This window comes from Procambarus clarkii, chromosome 55 (assembly GCF_040958095.1).
Source record: "Procambarus clarkii isolate CNS0578487 chromosome 55, FALCON_Pclarkii_2.0, whole genome shotgun sequence".
Classification (NCBI taxonomy): domain Eukaryota; kingdom Metazoa; phylum Arthropoda; class Malacostraca; order Decapoda; family Cambaridae; genus Procambarus; species Procambarus clarkii.
Window position 1 is genome coordinate 28,952,976 of NC_091204.1, and position 17,577 is coordinate 28,970,552.

A 17,577-nucleotide genomic window follows, 5' to 3' on the forward strand; every position below is an offset into this window, starting at 1 on the left:
GCATTACGTAAGTAATGAAGAAATATGGTATATTTACTTACTATAATGTTGGTGCTACACGTAGAACATGATCAAACCTATTTTTTCTCTCAAATAATCTAATTTCATAACGAAATGAGACGTAAATATGTGAGAGGTGACGCCATAGGAAGTCGACGGTCCAAGCGACAATTGTGTGGAGCGACTTATCCAAGATATATGGTCGCCTGGAGAGTGTTTGCTGCCATAACAGCCTCCTGTACACAGTGATCCAGTCGTCGTATTTCATGGCTCAAATTGTCGCAAATTTAATTGGTAATATTAACAAGTAGAATGTGTATTTATAATAATATTTTTCATAAACAGCCACAAAATATTTAATATTTATTAAAAAAAAGTGTCTGGAAGTTAAATCAATTCCACATGACAATAAATTTGTTATATAGATACTAGCGTTATTCGTTGGTATGCGTTCGCTATTTAAACTACTCCAGTCCTTTTCGTTCATAGAACACCGAACCCTACACGCTCTCTGATATATTGCTTAATTAACAAATATTCACAAATAAAGATTATATTTATATATGTTATCAGAAAGGCAGATATAAAATAGTTTGTGTTAATGCATCACAGAGATTATACCTTATTAGAGAGGAAAAATATTCATATTTTAAACAAGGCTTCTTGGCCGACGCTCTCCCTTTCGATGGGAACTATGACCTTTTGAAAATCAATGTTAATTGAATCTATATATTATAAAAAACGAAGTTTTTTATGTCATCAGAAAGACATATAAGCTGCATGTTAATACTTTGGTATAAATATAACTGAAGTGAAAGCGAAGATATATGCCTTTTTATAGTTGCTTGATGGCTCGCTCAGGGAGTGTGAAGGCCTGCACACAAGCCAATCAATTTTATAATTAATGTACATATATGCAAAGTAACGTCAAAGGTTTTTATTTCAGAATGAAGACAGATGTAAGAGGAATAATAAGAGGAAATGAAGATGAAGAAATGATAAAAAGAATGGCAATAGTGGATAGTAGTAACACACTTAAGAATTATTCAGTAATAAATACAAACTCGTCCTTCACCTATGATAAAGGAAAGTCAACTTGGAAGGATTCAATTTACATGAGATTAAGATTAGGATACAAATATATCTGGCAATACGGAGTTGATGTCAGTGAAAAAGATAAGGAGTGTAAATTATGTAGTATGCCGCACGCCCACACCTTAGAACATTATGTATTATAGTGTCAACTTATTGATAACTATAGAAATAAGGAAATAAGTAATGTACCACATCAAATTGTTTGTATGTGTGATAATGGTATGATAGACAGTATACTTAGGAGCTACAAAAATTTTGCCCCAAGAGTGTAACAATTGTATGCTGTACTTACTATATTAACCTGCAATGTTAAATGGGATTCTTGTAATGTTAATTGTCTATTTGTACTTACTGAATTTGTGCGCCCCTTGAGGGACTTGAAGTAGAGGGGGTAGAAATAGCCTAAGTTACTCTATCCCTTTGAGATGTATTTTTTTCTTGTCTCAATAAACATACTTGAACTTGAACTATAAATATTTTTGGCTTCCTGACCATAAAGTTACCGCCGCAGTCGAGGGTAAGAGACCGGATGTACCCCATATACAAGCCGCACTAGCTATTAGTTCATAAAAGCTGACAACTTACCCAGATAAACATTACTTCCTAATTATATATATATATGCAAATAATACAATTAAAATGTTTAAAACATGATTATATATATGTATCATGTGGACAGTTTTTAATGTAATTTTTTCTCCTGATATTCGGGTTCTTTATTATGCTTCATCTTGAGGCAAAGCCCAATACCTTACGCCATATTGATGCTCTGTCCACAGATCATTCTCTCTCTCTCTCTCTCTCAAATCATATACATTGATGGTTTCCTACACCGCCACACGGGTGCAGCTGCAAGTGCAGTTGCCTCTACCCATCAGACAGAACTATTTGCCTTGCTTGTTACACTAAAATGTGTACAAGTGTGTGTGTCTATGTATGTATTAACACGATATACTGAACGGGGTGAGAATAGCTTGAGCTACCTCATCCATTTGTGTGTATTTTACCTCAATAAACTTATTTCAATTTCAATTTCAATTCAAGTCTCCAAACTTGATGCATTAATTGTAAGTGATTTTCTACCATCCTGCATTAATTGTAAGTGATTTCTATCATGCTTAATTGCGCGCAACTCTTTAAGACACAATTGTAACATAACCGTGTCTGAAGCTAGACAGAAAACACAACATTATTAGTGATGCATGGTAACATAAGCCATTTCATGTGAATTCCATCTTCGTTGACCTCCGAAACTTGAGGAATGGTCCAGAAAATAGCTACTAAAGTTTAAGTCAAGTGTGAAGATACTTTAGTTGATACTTAGATACTTCCAATAAGTGTAAACATAAGTGCTGACGATGCTACCTTCCTCTATTCAGACCCCAACCCAAACGCACTATATAATAATGAAAATAATAGATTTAAAAAGTCCACTCATGGATGTAAACTAACAAACTCATATCAAACATAAAAAAGACCAACTACTATTTTTGTTCGAAAGTAAATCCTGAAACCAAATTCAACTTCAGATACACAATGTTAACATTAGCAATAATGATTATGGAAAGTTCCTTGACCTATACATAGACAAGAGACTGAACTTCAGCATCCACATACAACACATATGTGGGTGTATACACACACACACACACACACACACACACACACACACACACACACACACGCACACGCGCGCGCACACACACACACACACACACGCGCGCACACACACACACACACACGCACACACGCGCACACACACACACGCACACACACACACACACACACACACACACACGCACGCACACACACACACACACACACGCACACACACACACACACACACCAGGAAGACATTTACAGAGAGTAGGGAATTAATTAGGTATCTGGTAGCTAGTTAAGTGGTTTGGGATTTATATCTTGAGGTACTGTATACAATGTTCACAACATAGCAATGTATAATCATTTCATTGTATACAACACATTTTGGTGAAATCCCACGGTATTCCTAGACCAGAATCATAAACATCTCTGACTTCCCACAGCAAGGCGCCGGGCACCCCAGCAAACACAGAACGTTTGTGGACGTTTTTAAATGGTTCCACAAAGGTAATACTGTAACTTTTGACATAAATACGTATATCTGATGTTCTTAAAACCAAAGGATATAACTAAAAACATATATTCTTGAGACACAATTTTTTAAGATTTATGTAAAAATTTAAAAATAATAGTGAATGCTATGGTATTATAATGTTTTCATGCTTTATATTTAAGAATAAATAATTTTCAGTCAACATTTAGTTTTTTTTGTTTACTTTCTGTAAAGCTATCCAATTTACGTTCTTATAACATAAATATAACATTTATATGACGTCAGTATAACGTTATTTACACGACATCATTACGTTATTATGATGTTATATTAACGTATAATTCCTGTGTGAAAACCAGAATATATATTGAACTTTATGTTTTAAACCTTGTAAAGTTATCATAAAACTTGGAATAAGACGGTAAGCATGCTTTACTTATGAAAATATACAAACAAATCAACAAAAACATTTTAACATAAAAAACATAAACATAACATAAATTAATTGCATGCATGGGAGTTAACTGGAACTCTGTAATATTGCATACATGAACCTTAAGGTACAAACCCAGTGTATTTACTCATGCAGTTCTTTCCTAAATCTAAATTTTTCCAATTTTTACACTTTGTTTCGAGTTCTGTCTTGTGTTGCTACTTTTAATACCCCATTAATGTCCCCTTTGTTATGTCCATTCATCCCATTGTGCACCTCTACCATATGTCACTCCTAATTCTTTGCTTTTCTAGAGAATGTAATATAAGCTTTGACAATCTTTCTTCATATGACAGGTTAACAGGTAGAACAAAGATTACCATTTATATATGGATAACTATTATAAGTCGGTTTGAATGAGTGAATTGCTGCTTGAAGATAGGTATATACACCTGTGGTACTATCAGATTGCATCGTGGTGAGCCTAAAACCCTTCAGATCCAAGCAAAGGGTAAAATGCCAGCAGATACAATTGCGAACACATTGATACCAAAATGAAAGACATATGACGAGAATTGAGGTAACCAAAGTGAAAAGAGTGTTCACATTACATTGCACTAGAGTGCTCCCGGGTTACTTTCTCTCACTTTCTCTGTTTTGTGCGGATGGTACACCTTGCTTTTGGAGTTTATATGCATTTAAACCTGTAGATAATTCTATTGCTAACACATTGATACCAAAATGAAAGACCTAGGATGACAATTGGGGTGACCAAAATGAAAAGAGTGTATACATTTTATCGCTCTTGTGCGCTCCCTGGTAACACACTCTCGCTTACTCTGTTTGTTGCGGATGGTAAGCCGGGCTTTTGGAGTTTATATGCCTTTAGTCCTGTAGAGAATTCTATTGCGAACACATTGATGCCAAATTGAAAAAACTAGGATGAGAATTGAGGTAACAAAGTTGAAAAGGGTATACACTTTTCAGTATTATCACGCTCTCTAATGTAATGAGAGTTGCCTGAGGGTGGCTCAGCTTTCTTTTTCTGGTACCCTTGGCCTACATTCATCTTGTCGGCGGGTGGAGCGCGCTGCTGTCTTTGACATTATATGCACATAGTTCTGTTGGGAATTCTATTGCGAACGCATTGATACCAAAATGAAAGACATAGGACGAGAATTAAGGTGACAAAGTTGAAAAGAGTATACACTTTTCAGTATTTCCGCGCACTACCAGGGAATGTCCAAACAAAAATGGAGAGAGTGGAGGGGTAACTTGCCCAAAACGCGAAAGTGTTTGGGGAGATTAACTTTCGTTCAATACTATTATGCAAAAGGAGCCACACATCTATGGTTCATCCAATAAAATCAGCAGACTTCTAGATGTTACTACTGCTCGGCTTAGACTCGGTTACAAGTATTTCTGGGAATTCTCATTATCTGCCGATGTAGACCTGACCAAATGTTAACTGTCAACAAAATTATTTGCACACCCCTTCGTCACTATGTGATAGTGAATTCAGAGACAATTCTATAACCAATGTACCAACGATGTGTCAATATTTCATTCAAAATGATCTGGTACCAGAAATTTTAGCCAAATATCCCCAGTTTGCTAACTGTAAGTAGTAACTAAGTGATTGTAACCTATCCACCGCTGCCCACTGGATGGGGAGCGGTGTGCAGGACAAACATATCAATTGTGACACTAGCTCTCCACATATGTCAGTTGCTTAATTTAGAAACTGTACTTGTGATCGATCTCGAACCTATTGTTGATGTGACGACTTATACTGAATTTTGTAACTAGCTCATCAAGATTGTAACTTGCTTAGCTAAATGAATTGTTGGGTTCAGTCCCTGAGCCCATTATGTGCCTCTGCAACCCTTTCCACTACCGCCCACAAGATGGGTATGGGGTGCATAATAAATGAACTAAACTAACTTTAAGGCATCCTGAAAGAAAGCTTGGAGGGCTTGAAAAATTGCAGAACGAAGCCTTGAGGATAATCCTTGGGTGCCTTCGTACCACAAAGATACTTAATATGAGAAAGGAACTTAATATTCCGAGCGTTGTTTATCGTGTTACTGAAAATAACTGTCAAATTGGTATAAAAATGCTTAGGCTAGCTCATCCTAACCCTTGCACAGAAGCCCTCCAGAATTTCTTTATTGAATGTAAACATTGTTTCAAATAGATAAATAAAATTGGAACTGAACTCAGAAAGTATCAGATTTATAATTTGTACCAAGAGAGACAACAATAGCACTTTCCTGCACTGTAGGAAATTACACCCTTTTCAATTTTAATCCCTCCCTTTCCATCAAAGGAGCAAATTAGAGATCAGTCCCAGCTTTGTCTTGAGGCAAAGCTCAACGTCTTAAGCCATATTGATGCTCTGTCCACAGAGCATTCTCTCTCTCAAATCATATACACTGAAGGTTTCCTACAGCGCCCAACGGGTGCAGCTGGAAGTGCAGTTGTCCTGGCAATAGGATATGACTTATATTTTGAGTGGGGAGTCCGTATAAACAACTGGGCCTCTACCCTTCAGACTGAACTATTTGCCTTGCTCCTTGCACTGAAATGTGTACAAGTATCCAAACTTGATACATTAGTTGTAAGTGACTCTTTATCATCCTTAATTGCTCTCAACTCTTTAAGACATAACTGTAACATGCTTGTGTCTGAAGCTAGACACAAATACAATAACAACTTGAGGAACCTTATCATAAACAATAATCTCAACAAAAATCACATAGTTCTCAGAGGTGATTTCAATATTGACCTAGGGCTACAAAATAACCCTCAAGTAGACTGTTTCCTCAACAGCATGAATTCCTGTATGCTCATCCCCGCAATCACCAGGCCCACCCGAGTCACTCAAACATCTGCGACTACCCTGGATCACTGATGGACCAACATAACAGCTCCTCTTACATCAAGTATAATCACTGACAGAACAACTGACCACTATCCTACCTTCCTTGTAGCGAACATGGCCATAACACCACCAGGTAACAAGAAAATTACCTTTAGGTTACAATGTGAAGCGGCAATAGGCAATCTCACAAATGCCCTCCACAATGTAAACTGGGAATCTAAATTTATCAATACACAGGATAATAATTCGTTAACTAGCCTCTTTCCAAAATTTAAAGCCTTTACAATACTTATTGTCCTCTCCTCACCAAGCAAGTAACTGGCAAAAAGGTTAAATAATCCCTGGCTCACTAATGGCATACTTAAAGCAATCGACAAGAAACATGAATATGAAAAAAAAACTTAGGATTGGCCTAGTTGGAAAAGAAGTAGTTAAGAGGTATTCATCAGTGCTTACCAGTATAATAAGAGCAAAGCGTTCCTATTACGAGAATAGATTCAAAGAAGCAAAAGGCAACATAAAAAGCACATGGAGAGCCATCTCTACCATCCTAGGAGCTAAACAACATTCACATAATAAGATAAAAATCTCCAAGGATGGTTATACACCTGCAACAGATCTTGAAACAGCAACTGAATTTAATAGCTTCTTTTCATCGTTTGGTGCTCACCTTGCCCGAAAAATCCCAGAGACTCAGACATATGTTACCACATATCTTTCACGCAGCTATCCAAACTCTCTTCTCCTCTCTCCGGTCAGCCCTACAGATGTTGTGTCCATCATTCACTCGCTAAAAACCAAAGCTGGGAACATTAGTGAAATACCATCGATGGTACACAGGCGTGCCTCCCATGCCCTTGCACCATCCATAGCACTGCTGTTCAACAAATCCCTAGAGTGTCATACCTTCCCTGATATCCTTAAAAAAGCAAGAGTAACGCCAGTTCATAAAGGAGGTAACACGGCAGACATAAATAATTACAGACCCATATCGAATCTACCTATATTATCAAAATTATTTTTTTTTTTTACAAACAGCTCTACTCCAATCTTGTAAAATTCAATATACTAAGTCCCTGTCAGTTTGGCTTCCGCTCCCAAAAGAGTACCAATGATGCTATTGTTAGTCTGCTTGACTTAATCTTCTCAGCCCTTGACAAAAGTGAGTTTCCAATTGAACTCTTCATCGGCCTGAGAAAGGCCTTTGATACTGTTAACCATAACTACCTCTTACTTAAATTCCACCATTATGGAATCCGTGGCCTTGCCCTAAACTATATCCGATCCTATCTTAGTAACAGACACCAATATGAAGCCATCAATGATATAACCTCTCCCACTCTACCACTTAATTACCGTAAAGGTGCCACAGAGCAGCATCCTAGGACCCTCCTGTTTCTTATATACATCAATGATCTCCCTAATGTCTCTAACATACTTAAACCTATATTGTTGGCTGATGATACTACTCATCTACTCTGACCCCAACCCACTCCTGTTAAATAATGTTGTAAACAATTAATTAAAAAAAGTCTACTTGTGGATGTCAACCAACAAACCTCACACAAAACATAGAAAAGACCTACTATATCTTATTTGGAAACAAATCAACAAATGCAATTCAGCTTCAGATAGATAATGTAAACATTAGCAATAAAAATGATGGAAAGTTTCTTAGCCTATACTTAGACAAGAGACTCAACTTCCGCACCCATATACAACACATAACTAAAAAGGTTTCTAAAACAGTTGGTATACTGTTTAAGATCAGATATTATGTACCCTACTCTGCTCTCCTCTCACTCTATTATGCACTTATCTATCCCTATCATTCTTATGGCGTTTGTGCTTGGGGTTCAACCTCTGCAAACTACCTCAAGCCCATCATCATCCAGTAAAAATCTGCTATCAGGACAATAAATAACTCTACCTTCAGACAACACACAGCTCCCTTGTTCAAATCCTTAAACATGCTAAACAAATTCACTTCATACATTCTCCTGTGTAAATTACGTTTATAAAGCCCTTTTTCTAACTGCAAACCCTGTTCTGAAACTCTTCCTGGACAGATGTAATAGAACACATGGCCACGTCCCCACCAGACATAAATATCTCTTTGATATCCCCAGAGTCAAACTTAATCTATGTAAACACTCTATGTAAATAAAGGGACCTAGTCTATGGAACTCACTCCCTTATAATGATTTGAAAAGCTGTCCAACTTCTGCCATATTCAAAAATAAAACCAAAAAGTACCTGTAGTACTATTTAAGTACGAGGGAGTAATGCGCAAAGCGTCCCTCACCTGTGACGTCACAGCGTCACCTGACGCCATATCAACACATCGGCCATTTTGTCGTCAGTTCAGTCATGGCGAGGACTAACCCTTCATGCAAACTGCACCTACTATCAAGAAGAAGAAGATTTTGTGTTCCACCGATAGTATTATCGTAAGTAAGCACTTATATTTTATATTTTATTAAATTAATTGATTCTATTTTTCTGTAATAAAGGTCCAAAGGGTTGTTAAGGAACAAGGGTGTAGCGATACCGACGCTCAGTGCGCTCAACTCACACCAAAGTATCACCTGTGTAGCTTCTGTAATTAGTGTTAATTAGTTATGCTATAAGATAATGAAGCGAGTATAAGATTAACTCGCTACAAGGGTACTGTGTTGGGAGGTGAGGGCTGTTACTGGTGTCTGTGGGGATGTGAGGACTTGTACCAACCACTATCACCACCAGTACCTTGTCTTGCATCCTGCTTAGTATTCCTATTGAGATATGAAGTATTATTGCATTCATATAATTATTCATTCATTGTCATTACTATTTTTATGGGCTATGTTCTGTTACCCTAATGCTTTTTACCCCTGGGCATGTCCATTTACTCTCCAGCCCTTCACAAGCCACTGCTGCACCCCCTCCATGCCCATACTTACTGTGCTTATTCTTACAGGACTGCACTGCATTATGTGGTGCTCACTGCCTGGACACCTTGATACATGCATTATAGGGTTCTGGTAGTTGTTCTACTCACCAAGCCCTTCCAAGGCCAGGCTTGACATGTGAGAGCTTGGTCCAACAGGCTGTTGCTTGGACAGGCCCCTCAGGCCCACATATCCACCACAGCCTTGTTTGTCCGGCACTTCAAAATCAAATGTTTATTTACGTAAGGTACATACATATTTTTAGGTAAGGTACTCTTTATTTGGGTAAATTTATCTTCGTAGTATTTAGCTTTGGCTCGTCTAATTATCTTGGATAGCAATAACGAGTAATTCTTTGAGAATTCTTTGGAGACAATTCCTAACCTATACTTCTCCCAACCTATACTTCTTCTCAAGGTCATCTTCACTTCTTGAAGATGTTCAGGTTTTCTCTTGAAGATGTCGACGGTTGTTCCAGCAATACTGTATTTCTTTTATTGCTGAAAACCTGTTTTCAGCCATAAAAAAATAATCCTGAATCCAGAAAAAAATCCCTTTTGTATCGTCTGGAAATTTTCAAATATTGCTGATCAAACCTGAGTCTAAATTATTTGTATATATTATGAATTACAGAGGTCCCAGGACAGGGTTTTTAGGCACTCCACTTACATTTTCCCACTCTGACTTAACCCCCATTTATACAAACTCAGTCTTATCTTTTAGCTAATAATTTATTGTACACACCATACTCAGCCTGTGTAGGGTAGTTTATTGTGCATGTGTAGTATATATATTTGTGTAGTATATTTGGTATATTTAATGCCTCTAACCTCTCCTCATAGTTCTTGTCCTTCAGTTCTGGGAGCCACTTAGTAGCATGTCTTTGCACCTTTTCCAGTTTGTTTATGTGCTTCTTAAGATATGGGCACCATACAACCGCTGCATATTCCAACTTTGGTGTAACAAAAGTCGTGAACAATTTCTTGAGTATTTCGCCATCCATGCATTTAAAAGCTCTGAATATTATCCTTTACCTGCAATTGGTTGTTGCTGTATTTATAGAATATGATTTGTTCTACTTTACATTTGTTTGTTCCTTTTTTTCAAAATTTCTTTCTGCCTCTCTCCTCACTGCCGTGTAGTTGTTTCTCTTTGTATTACTGGTATGTTTGGGGGTTTGGCCTCTTCGTATATTGATTCCATTTTTGTGTCTTTTGGTCTCTGTCCGTCTTGAAATTTCAGTTGAACAAATCCTGTTTCCTAGTTCTGCATCTTTGTTTTGGTATAAATGTTTTTGTTCCTTTATCATATATTTCACAAAATTGACATACTGTGCATTAATTCATCTCAATTACTTCCTTTCCTAACAGCAAGCCTTTCCAGTAAAATTCTTTGAATTCTTTTCTGACTTCTGGCCTAATGTTTGTTTTATCCTAGTGTGTATGATGCCTAGCGTGTGTCTGGTGCCTGTTGTGTTAAACCGAAGATAAATGCATAAGTATAGGTCAGTAATTTCTCCAGCTTTGAAAGGGGCTTTCATTATGCAGCAGTATTCCACTCTAGAGAGCACTAGCGTCTTGAAAACTATCATCATCGGTATAGCATCTCTAGTGTGAAAAGTTCTTGTTATCTATCCTGTCATTTTTCTTGCAGTTGTGACGGCTACTTTATTGTTCTTTAAATGTAAGGCCTTCTGACATCAGTACACCCAAATCCTTTACGTTGCTTTTCCGTTCAATGTTATGATTTGACTGAGTTTTGTAAGTGGTTTCCGTTTTTATATTTTTTATTTTTTCCGTAGCGCATGAGCTGAAACTTATGTTCGTTAATCACCATGTTATTTTCTGTAGCCCATAGAAAGACCTGATTTACATCTGATTGGAGGTTTGCCGTGTCCTCTATGTTGCCTACTCTCGTGAAGATTCTAGTGTCATCTGCAAAGGATGATCAAGTACTATAGGTTGTGTCCTTGTCTATGTCCGATATGAGGATGAGAAAAAGTATTGGAGCAAGCACAGTACGCTTGGGGACTGAGCTCTTTACGGTTGATGGTCCAGATTTTATTTTGTTGACTACTACACATTGGGTTCTATTAGTCAGGAAGTTGTATATCCATCTGCCTATTTTTCCGGTAATTCCTTTTGAACGCATTTTATGTGCAATAACACAATGGTCACATTTGTCAAAGGCTTTTTTTTGTCAAAGCGTTTTGTTTGTCTTCCATGGCATCTAGTGCCATGTCAGAGTGGTCCAGCAACTGTGATAGGCAAGAGCGCCCTGTTCTGAAACCATGTTGTCTGGGGTTATGGAGATGCTGTGATTCCATGTATTTTGTGATCTTACTTCTTAGCATTCTCTCAAAGATTTTTATGATGTGCGATGTTAGTGCTATCGGTCTGTAGTTTTTTGCCTCTGCCTTATTTCCTCCTTTATGGGGCGGTGCTATCTCTGCTGTTTTTAGTATGTCAGGGACAATGCCAGTATCTTGGCTTTGTCTCCAAAGAATGTGAAGGGCCTGCGATAACGTTTTTTACAGTTCTTGATGAATATAGAGTTCCAAGAGTCAGGGCCTGGTGCAGAGTGCATAGGCATACTGTCTATGGCTTCTTCAAAATCCAGTGGGGATAGGATCACATCTGATTTATGATTTGATGTTGGTATCATATCCATGAAAAATTCATTTGGGTTATCAATCAGATGGATGGAGAGCTACACTCGTGGTGTCCCATTTTCCCAGCACTCTTTGTCATATAATGCTTTGAAACTTTTGACGGATTTGGCCTCCACCACCTTCTCACCTAACATGTTCCAACCGTTTACCATTCTGTTTGCAAAAGTGAATTGTCTTACATTTCTTCGGCATCTTTGTTTAGTTCGTTTAAATCTATAACCTCTTGTTCTTGAAATTCCAGGTCTCGGGAAATCTTCCCTATCAAGTTTATCAATTCCTGTTACTGTTTTGTACGTAGTGATCATATCTCCTCTTTTCCTTCTGTCTTCTAGTTTGGAATATTTAATGCCTCTAATGTCTCCTCATAAATCCTGCCCTTCAGTTTTGGTATGAATGTTTGTGTGCCTTCATCGTATATTTTGCAAAATATGGAATACATCTCATTTACTTTACTTTAAGAATATGGTTCGATCAATTAAAAACCCTCTTGTTCAAATTGCAAAGAGACTGAAAGAGATGCAGCATGCTCAATGGATTATATATTAGTGATTATTATTAGGATTATATATTAGTGAATCATATTAGTGATTCAATTATTATGGTCATAAAACAATAAACAAATAGTTTTGGTGTTATTACACTCTATTCACAGGTTATATATAAGTATCTGCATGTTTTGTTCACCATTACAAACCACTAAGTTGGTTTGATTTTTGTTGAGATTGTTATTTATGATAAGATTCCTTACGTTATCTGAGAATGAAGCTATGTCGGTATTGGGAAATCTATAGATGGCACTTATAGTCAAGGAGGATTTAAGGGATTTACTGGAGAACTTGGCAAAGGTATATTCACAATAGTCGTTTCTATTACTAATGAGACTATTGCAGATGAAGGTATCTTTGTAAGATATTGCTATGCCACCTCCTTTTTTTATTAGGCCTGCAGTTGTGAATGGCTTTATTATCAGCCAAGTTGTAGCATACAACATAGCATATATATGTATATGGCATACATATATATATATATATATATATATATATATATATGTCGTACCTAGTAGCCAGAACTCACTTCTCAGCCTACTATTCAAGGCCCGATTTGCCTAATAAGCCAAGTTTTCCTGAATTAATATATTTACTATAATTTTTTTCTTATGAAATGATAAAGCAACCCTTTTCTCTATGTATGAGGTCAATTTTTTTTTATTGGAGTTAAAATTAACGTAGATATATGACCGAACCTAACCAACCCTACCTAACCTAACCTAACCTAACCTATATTTATAGGTAAGGTTAGGTTAGGTAGCCAAAAAAAGCTAGGTTAGGTTAGGTTAGGTAGGTTAGGTAGACGAAAAAACATTAATTCATGAAAACTTGGCTTATTAGGCAAATCGGGCCTTGAATAGTAGGCTGAGAAGTGCGTTCTGGCTATTAGGTACGACATATATATATATATATATATATATATATATATATATATATATATATATATATATATATATATATATATATATATTAGTTGATTTTATACCCGCATTAGGTCAGGTGATAATACAATGAAGGTGAAAACATGGGGGGATACATAAGGGATAAACATAGGGGCTGCAGAAGGCTTATTGGCCCATACGAGGCATCTCCTATCTAAACACAAAGATTAATCCAGTGTAATTGGCCTGTTATGTTGTAACATAACATTATATATATATATATATATATATATATATATATATATGTTATGTTACAACATAACAGGCCAATTACACTGGATTAATCTTTGTGTTTAGATAGGAGATGCCTCGTATGGGCCAATAAGCCTTCTGCAGCCCCTATGTTTATCCCTTATGTATCCCCCCATGTTTTCACCTTCATTGTATTATCACCTGACCTAATGCGGGTATAAAATCAACTAATATATATATATATATATATATATATATATATATATATATATATATATATATATATATATATATATATATATATATATATAAAGTTTAAAATTCACTTAAAAATGTAAATTTTAAGTTAAAAAATTTTAACCAAAAAACTTGATATTTTTCATATTTGGAACCATTCCATAATCCCAAGCATAAATGATTATATTTCTATCACTTGCTCTTAAGATTGTTTCATTTAATAGAGGTTGGGCATAATTGTTCTCTGCTGCTAATAGAACTGACTGACTTAGCTATAGGAAAATGTAAAATTAATTGGTTTATCCATTACAGTATTTTGCAGTTTATTTCATGATCCTGTGCTTAATACTTGCATAAATAGTAGATTACAAAATGCATTTTTATATCATTAGTATTGAATAATAATAATGCAAATAATTGACTTATAAATGATGTACAATTAATTGGTAGGTGATATTATATTATTAATATTTTTTCATTCTTGCAAAGCCTTAACAAAGTCATTAACATGTTAATATAAACTTGATCACCTTCCACTTATTTTCTCATGTGCTACCTACATGTACAAAACCTTATTCCTAAATGCATATTTTGTTCTGAAACTTGTCCTTTATATGTTGTGTATCACCATCTCTGGAGAGTTTTATCTGATTGATGTATAAATTACTTTTAATTTTACAGAATATTATTGTTATACTGAATTTATTATTATATAAATAACTTAATTTTACAGAATCATCTATCAACGCACATCCACAAGTTGAGGAGGAGGATGTGACCTTCCAGATGTCTGAAGTACTGAAACAGGCACCAAACAGGCCTGGTGGATCTAGGTACAAGGTAAAATAATTTAATTTTTTTTTTTTTTTTTTACTAATTGTCCGATATATATATATATATATATATATATATATATATATGTATATATATATATATATATATATATATATATATATATATATATATATATATATATATAAATATATATATAATGTGTCGTACCTAGTAGCCAGAACGCACATCTCAGCCTACTATGCAAGGCCCGATTTGCCTAATAAGCCAAGTTTTCTTGAATTAATGTTTTTTCGACTACCTAACCTAACATTTTCAGCTACCTAACCTAACCTATAAAGATAGGTTAGGTTCGGTCATATATCTCTATTAATTTTAACTCCAATAAAAAAAGAATTGACCTCATACATAATGAAATGGATAGCTTTATCATTTCATAAGAAAAAAAATAGAGAAAATATATTAATTCATGAAAACTTGGCTTATTAGGCAAATCGGGCCTTGCATAGTAGGCTGAAAAGTGCGTTCTGGCGACTAGGTACGACATATATATATATATATATATATATATATATATATATATATATATATATATATATATATATATATATATAATATAATATAATATGTATGTGTGTGTGTGTGTGTGTAATTACCTAAGTGTAGTTAAAGGATGAGACCGTCTTCCCAGCACTCTTTGTCATATAACGCTTTGAAACTACTGACAGTCTTGGCCTCCACCACCTTCTCACCTAACTTGTTCCAACCGTCTACCACTCTATTTGCGAAAGTGAATTTTCTTATATTTCTTTAGCATCTGTGTTAAGCTAGTTTCAATCTATGACCTCCTGTTCTTGAAGTTCCAGGTCTCAGGAAATCTTCCCTGTCGATTTTATCAATTCCTGTTACTATTTTGTATGTAGTGATCATATCACCTCTTCTGTCTTTTAGTTTTGGCATATTTAATGCCTCTAACGTCTCCTCGTAGCTCTTGCCCTTCAGTTCTGGGAGCCACTTAGTAGCATGTCTTTGCACCTTTTCCAGTTTGTTGATGTGCTTCTTAAGATATGGGCCAACTTCTGTTGTTGGGCACCACACAACAGCTGCATATTCTAGCTTTGGCGTAACAAAAGTCATGAACAATTTCTTTAGTATATCACCATCCATGTATTTAAACGCAATTCTAAAGTTAGAAAGCGTAGCATAGGCTCCTCGCACAATATTCTTTATGTGGTCCTCAGGTGATAGTTTTCTATCTAGAACCACCCCTAGATCTCTTTCTTTATCAGAATTCTTTAAAGATTTCTCACATAATGTATAGGTTGTGTGGGGTCTATGTTCTCCTGTTCCACATTCCATAACATGGCATTTATTAACATTAAATTCCATTTGCCAAGTGGTGCTCCATATACTTATTTTATCCAGGTTTTCTTGAAGGGCATGACAATCATCTAAATTTCTTATCCTTCCTATTATCTTAGCATCATCAGCAAACATGTTCATGTAATTCTGTATACCAACTGGTAGATCATTTATGTAGACAATAAACATCACTGGTGCAAGAACTGAACCCTGTGGTACTCCACTTGTGACATTTCTCCAGTCCGATACATTGCCTCTGATTACTGCCCTCATTTTTCTATGTCAGAAAATTTTTCATCCATATTAGAAGCTTACCTGTCACCCCTCCAATATTTTCCAGTTTCCAGAACAACCTCTCTATGTGGAACTGTCGAATGCCTTTTTTAGGTCCAAATAGATGCAGTCAACCCAACCATCTCTTTCCTGTAATATATCTGTTGCTCGATCATAGAAACTGAGTAAATTCGATACACAGGATCTTCCAAATCGAAAACCATACTGTCTGTCTGAAATTATATCATTTCTCTCCAGGTGTTCTACCCATTTAGTTTTAATTATTTTTTCCAATATTCCAATTCCAATTTTTTCCAATAATGTGTGTGTGTGTATGTATATTTGTGTTGTTGAATATGACCGAAAGTCAGTCTTTCTGCCCCTCTCCTTACTGCTATTGTTGTTTCTCGCATCTTTGTATTGCTTGTATGTTTGGGCAATTTTTCCCCTTTTCCTAGTTCTGCATCTCTGCTTTAGTATAAATTTTGTTGTGCCATTATCATATATTTCACAAAACTTGACATACATCTCATTTACTTCATGTCCTAACAGCAAGTGTTTGTCAAATTCCTTAAGGAAATATCTGAGTTCCCCATAATGACCTCTCCACAAGTCAGGTTTTTCAACTGCTTCAAGCTCATTTTCTTCCAGATTATAATGCATTGCATACTTTATTCCCAAAAAGACATGGTCACTTTTACCCAAGTGACAATGTCACTTGGGTAAAAGGAGGGAGGTACTGAAAGGAGGAAAAGGGAGGTACCAAAGGAGGGAGGTACTGAATGATAAATATATCTTTCTCTTTCCTGGTAAATATAATATCCAGCATGGAGGGAACATCCCCTTCCCTCATCCTCGTAGCTTGTTTAACATGTAGAAACATGAATGTTTACAGGGTGAGGTTTACGAAATTATATATATATATATATATATATATATATATATATAATCTTTGGACAACACCCACCAGTGGGACTCGAACCCAGAAAGCACAACTACCTTCCAGTAGCAGGCATAACTAGTATGCTTTAACCCACTACACCATCAGACCTTTCAAAAGAAGTAGATAGTTCGAGATATATATATCTCAAACATCTCTACCTCCCGAAGGCACCAGATGAGTG

General features: G+C 36.0%; 1 long non-coding RNA gene across 1 annotated transcript; it reads left to right on the plus strand.

The window, feature by feature from the left end:
- The first annotated feature begins 13 nt into the window (after positions 1–13).
- Positions 14–1,562, plus strand: LOC138352923 (uncharacterized). The gene is made up of 2 exons (XR_011222994.1): positions 14–294; positions 947–1,562. It is a non-coding gene; the product is annotated as an uncharacterized lncRNA (long non-coding RNA).
- The last annotated feature ends 16,015 nt before the right edge of the window (positions 1,563–17,577 follow it).